This window comes from Plecotus auritus, assembly GCF_963455305.1.
Source record: "Plecotus auritus genome assembly, chromosome: 2".
NCBI lineage: Eukaryota > Metazoa > Chordata > Mammalia > Chiroptera > Vespertilionidae > Plecotus > Plecotus auritus.
The window spans coordinates 137,389,542-137,395,757 of record NC_137771.1 but is presented as its reverse complement, the minus strand read 5'-3'; positions in this window follow the sequence as shown (position 1 = coordinate 137,395,757).

Genomic DNA, 6,216 nt, shown 5'->3' with positions numbered 1-6,216 from the left:
GCTCAGAGCGCATCTAGGAAGACATATGCTCATGTAGCAGCAGTTCAATTCTCAGCATGCTGCCATAATTACATGCTTTGGTGTGTGTGCTTAATGACAAGTGGAATGAGAGCCTGAACTGCCTCGGAGAATACCAGGCTATTGGTTCAAAGATTTACACTTTCCTAGGTCCTAAAGCTTTGATCATTTTTAGAAGATAGTACCTTTCCAAAAGGTGTTCTCATTAACTGAATTTCTATTTCCCATCGTGTATAATTTTCTTTACTAAAAATCCACATTTACTTATTTTCAAGACATGTTCATTGGGTTATTTGGTTTTAGTTGCCTATTTAATTGTTGGGGCAGGGGACATTAAATTGACAGGGGGCACCAATAATGAAGAGGCCATGAATGGAAAGGGGTAAACATAAAATTGTGATACAGGTGCAATTTGCTACAGAAAGCATTGTCCCTCCCCAGTTTCCAATGTTTTCTGCTCAACATATACTGAAAATCTCACTGCTCACAGAAACTCAATTTTCCTGAGCCTTGGGGTGTTCCTTCCTTTGTTTCAAAAATATTCTTAGTAAAGAATCTGAGACATTCATTTTTGATTTCTGAAGTGAATTTACTGTCAAACTCATCAGATCCCTTCTGTTGCACAGCCCCATGCCCAATTCTTGTATTTAATTTTTATTCATAATTATGTCTTATTTTTAAAAAATAATTTCAGGTCTCACAAACCTGAATTCGCTCCCACTCATGCAGTTTATTTTGGCAGCTTATTCAAGGATCTGGCATTTACACAGAGGCCAAAGCCTTAAAATAAAGAGATGTAGTTGTCATAATTGAATTTCAGGTATAAGGCCATGAAAAATGAAATCCTTTCCAAGGTTTAAAACCAAATATTTCCATTTCTTTTACATTAATATATCAGTGAACTGAATTTACATGGGGGTCCTTTGAGTCATTCTCTCTTCTCTGTGGCATGGGTACCTAACCTATATAATAAAAGGCTAATATGCAAATTGTCCCCTCCACCAGGAGTTTGGCCAGGGGGTGGGGCCAGCTGGCCAACCACCCACGGCCCCTACCCCCGGCTGACCCAGCTGGATCTGCCCCAATTGGAGAGGGCTGGCCGGACCCCACCCGTGCACGAATCCATTCACCGGGCCTCTAATATTATTATATTTGTGCAAATTTGGCAAATAATAACAATAACTGCAAAAATAGTTAGCTATTATTGATTACTTCTTAAATGCCAGAACCTTTGTTAAACTGAAGAAATTTCCTGCAACATCAGAGATGAATTAGTTGAATCTTAGTTTGGAGAAAGGTCTGGGATTCAAAAACACAAGGGTCAGATTTCTTTTTAGAGCTATTGCAAAAAATGGTAATATTTTTAGCCAAATTTACAAATAATTGTATTTAAATAAGTAACAAAATCTCTTTTTACCCCTTAAATTACATTTCAGGATATAAGTCTAAAGAATCACAGAACCTTCCAGTCGGACATCATTTTGGATTACCGATTTCAGTCTCTCATCTGTTTTGTGAAGATCCTCCTGCCACCCTGACAGAGGGACCATCGAGCTTCTGTTTTACTATAAGCATTTTGTTTTCAGCCAATTCTGTCTCACTATAGCATAGAGCCAGCACACTAATCCCTCGGGTCAAATTCTGCCCTGCTGCTATTTGCATCTGACCTGCAAGCTAAGAATGGATATTACATTTTGTAAATGGTTGAGGAAAAGCAAAGGAAGAATAATATTTAATGACACATGACAATTATACAAAGTTCAGATTTAAATGTTTATAAATAACTATTTATTAGGACACAGACATGCTCACGTTTGTTTATTCGCTGCGGCTGCTTTCCTGCGCCCATGGCTGCGATGCGCAGCCGCAGCAGAGACTTCATGGCCCACAAAGCCTGTTTCCTGTCTCGCCTTTTACAGAAAAAGTGTGCTGATTCCTGTCTCGCCTTTTACAGAAAAAGTGTGCTGATTCCGCAGGAACCACACAAGCAAATGCACTGTCTTTTCCTCTGATAGAACAACAAATATTCTAAACTATCTTTGTTTCTGTCTTTCACAACTGGAAAATATCTTCATTTTGCCTTCACATTTTTTCTTAATTGGAATAATTATAGATTTGCATTCAATTGTATGAAATAATATGAGAGATCACTTGTATATTTTTTCCAGTTTTCCCCAATGGTAACATTTTGAAAAGCTATAGTATAATATGGCAGTTAAAATATGGACAGTAATACCATCCATTTATCTTATTTAGACTTCCTCCGTTTTATTTGTACTTATTGTGTGTATGTTTCATATAACTTTTGTGACCTGTGTATATCTATGTATGTAGCACCACAGTCAAGATACTAAACAGATTTCTCCTTTATTCTTAAACCTCTTTCATTCTCATGTGGCATACTGTGAAACTTCTATCCATCTTTCTAACATCTAATAACTTTGCAATTTATTGATATATAATTAAAGTATCTATATCTATCCCCAGTTCTGTTACATACAGGTAGTTTCAATTTTCAAAAGAATCTAGGAAATGTTACCAATGAAGTTTAAAGCAAGCTAAGAAACACGGAACTTTGGCCACCTCAGATAATATAGTCTTCTTTAGGGACAATTGTGATACCCCTAATACAATAGTTGAAAAATGCAATAGCCAAATTATAATCTGCATCTAATGTAGTAAAATAAACAAAAAATCTAAATAAGTAATAATGTAGAGAAAAATTATAAAATAATGCAAAACTTAGGAAGAAGAATACCAACACACACACAGAGGGAGGGAGAGAAGGTAGGAAGAAATGAAGGAAGAAAGGAAGGGATCATATATTACTAGATGTGAAGGATAGAGAATATGGATCCAACATATAAATAATTGTTTTCAAAGAATAAACCAGAGCAAAACATAAGCAACTGAAGTACTGTATGGAATGATACACCCCTGTGTTGAATAAAAGCATGTACTAGAGATTAAACTGTCCGTTATTAATATGTACCAAGGAATGATAATAATGATAACAGTAATAAAAGACATATACCTAATATATTCTTGTAACATTTTTAATCTCTGTGACAAAGATAGAACTCTAACAGTTTCTAAGAGAAGAAAAAATGAAATAGGTAACAACCAGAGAACCTTACAAATTTGAGGAGGACGTGCTGTAGCCTAATTATAAATCAATTTAGCCATTTATTTATAAATGCAAGAAAAATTAATTTTCAGGTAATCACAAGTTCAGAAAATATACTACTCATGTGTATTTTCTGAAAAAAAAAGTAGATGTCTATACTAACTGAGCAATAATTTAATTTAAAAAGAAAAAATTCAAAATTAGAAAATTATATGAGAAAATATCTGTGTGAAGCATACCCATTTTACTTTATTTTCATCAATTAATTACTTGTGTTTTGGTGGACCAGACCAACATTTCTTAATCTTTGCTAGGATTACACCTTAAATAAATAAATATCATCATGTTTTTCAGGATTTAAAAAAAACACACACACACTCTTACACATTTTCTAGCATCTCATTTATTGAGCCTTTTCTACGTTTTGTTAACACAGTTGTAGTACTCCTGATAATTATTTTTCCTAATTTATTATTCACTTCAATTCTGTAACATTGGCTTTTAAAAACATCTTACTTTTAAATAGTTGTAAATTTATTAAAACAACTTGTAAAAATAATAGTTTCTTCATATTCTTCACTGTGCTTTCATTAATGATAAAACTTTACTTAACTATGGTACAATTATCAAAAACAGAAGATTAATATTCATATAACACTAGTAACTAAAATCCAGGCACTCAAATGTCACCAATTGTTTCACTAATTTCTTTATTTCTGTTCCAGGATTGGACACAGGCTCCCGCAATGCATACTAGTATTTAATTTATCCTTAGTTATAGTTAGGACATTTTCTTAAACTTGTTTTTGTTTGTTTGTTTTGTTCATTTGTGACCTTGGTAATTTGAAGAGTACTTATTGGTTAGGTATTGTTTTTAACTCCAGCTCGTAGCTCTGTGAGGTCAACCAGAATGAATACAGCAAAATGGGTCTCTTGTTTTGAAAAATATGAAAGTGAGATCCATCTAGTGGACAAAATATTGTATCACACAATAACCAAATGCTCTATTTTTCTGAATGCATATGTAAGTAATAGGTACATATACATACAATTTAAAGTGTAAGTCAATCAGATAGTTTCTTCTTGAATTTTCTCCTGAAATAAAAATTATAACAGCCAGTTTTTTAATCCAATACTATGTTATGAAACCAAGCACACATTCAGAAAACTCTAAAGATTGTTTTGAAAACACTAATCTCAACTCTTAATAAAATTTAGAACCAGAATTTACTTATCTATGTTTATTCTTAGTGTCTTCCAAGTAATGGACTTTCACAATTTTGGAAATTACACTGAGTAAGGGCCCTGGCATTTTACATACATTCTAATAACTTTGCATCACTCTGTGGCAACTATAATCTCTGCTGGCTAGTGTAAAAAATAATGAAGGAAAATGATCAGGAACAATTAAAACTGCTTTTGTTTTAGATAACTAGTCTTTTGAATGAAATAGAATCTACTCCTAATTTGTCTCATGAAATAATTTTAATTCCTCTGTTAAAGGTGGCAAGTAGATCAAGTTAATACTTTTCTTAAGTGTGAAAGCTGTATGAGAGCAAGAATATGTGTCCTGCCATGGCTGGTTTTGCTCATTGGTTAGATTGTCAGCAAAAGACCAAAAGGTCTCAGGTTTGATTCCAGGTCAAGCGCATGTACCTTGGTTGCAGGTTTGATCCCCAGCCTGATCCCTCCTTTCCACTCTGTCTAAAAATCAATGGAAAAAAAATACCGTTGGGTGAGAGTAATATATATATCCTATCTAATAAAAGAGTAATATGCAAATTGACCATCACTCCAACACACAAGATGGCTGTCCCCATGTGTTCAAAGATGGCTGCCCCATGTGGACACAAGATGGCCACCACAAGATGGCCAGCAGGGGAGGGCAGTTGGGAGGGAGCAGGCCAGCAAGGGAGGGCAGTTAGGGGTGACCAGGCTGGCAGAGGAGGGAAGTTGGGGATGACCCGGCCTGCAGGGGAGGGCAGTTAAGGGCAATCAGGCAGGCAGGGGAGCAGTTAGGCATCAATCAGGCTGTCAGGGGAGTGGTTAGGGGGTGATCAGGCTGGCAGGCTGAAGCGATTAGGGGCAATCAGGAAGGCAGACAGGTGAGCAGTTGGGAGCCAGCAGTCCTGGATTGTGAGAGGGATGTTTGACTGCCCATTTAGGCCTGGTAGGATCGGGCCTAAACAGGCAGTCGGACATCCCTCGAGGGGTCCCAGATTGGAGAAGGTGCAGGCTGGGCTGAGGGACACCCGCCCCCCATGCACGAATTTTGTGCACCAGGCCTCTAGTGTATATATGTAAATATACACTTGTCTATCTTAGAAGGTGCTCAATTCAAAAAAGAAGGATATATATACATATATATACATATATATGTATACATATGTATATATATCCTTCTTTTTTGAATTGAGCACCTTCTAAGATAGACAAGTGATTAAACAAAGAGAGAGAATAATTAATTCTGAGACACAGCATTCTGAAACTTTTTAATAGACACACTACCTTAATGATGGGCTAAGGGAAGGAAACCATGAAGCCTAAACATAGGAGGTTAATCGAATTGGAAGACATTCAAGTCAAAATCAAATAAGAATAAAAATGAATTATGTAAATAGATAAAATTTCCCCTTCAGCTAAACACAGCAGTGTACCTTCAGGTTTCATTTACATTTATATTTACCAAAAATAGTTATCTGTCATAAAAAATTTTCTTTCAATGAAATCTGTAAAATTTAAACTGTTAGTTATCTGTAGGCTCTTCTAATATGCACAGCTGGAAAAACAAGAAGATTTAAAATGGTTTGGGTGTATTTCAAGGTTTTGTTCTTGGCCTTATGCATGAACCAAAAAGTTGCCCTTGGCTTCTATATTTGGTAATGATAATTTGAAATTTTCAAATACATGTGTTCATTGGTGCACATTATATATAGACTTTGTCCATTTAAAAATATGTAAATTGAGAAACTTTAATAAATGTCTAGAAATATATATATGAATATTGATAATATTTGGTTTCTTTTCTATGAAAGTAATATTTTTCCTAAGCCTGGACATTACCTATAATC